This window comes from Carlito syrichta, unplaced genomic scaffold (assembly GCF_000164805.1).
Source record: "Carlito syrichta isolate Samal-C Ts95f unplaced genomic scaffold, Tarsius_syrichta-2.0.1 Scaffold305270, whole genome shotgun sequence".
Classification (NCBI taxonomy): Eukaryota; Metazoa; Chordata; class Mammalia; order Primates; family Tarsiidae; genus Carlito; species Carlito syrichta.
Window position 1 is genome coordinate 38,873 of NW_007249366.1, and position 342 is coordinate 39,214.

Consider the following 342-nt stretch of genomic DNA (forward strand, 5'->3'; position numbering starts at 1 on the left):
CCTTATCTAATCAGTGATGCAAAAATTCAAACACAAGAGATTCAGAGAACCCCTGCAAGATAATAAATGAGAAGACCAACTCCTAGACACATAATAATTTGCCTAAATAAAGTAGGCATAAAAGAAAAAATACTAAAGGAAGCAAGAGAAAAAGGCAAGATCACTTACCATGGAAGACCAATCAGAATAGCAGCAGATTTATCTACAGAAACCCTACAGGCTAGGAGAGCCTGGAGCCCTATCTTGGAGCCCTAAAAGATAAACAATTTCAACCAAGAATAACTTACCCGACCAAGCTAAGCTTCATCAGTGAGGGAGAATTAAAATCTTTCCCAGATATCC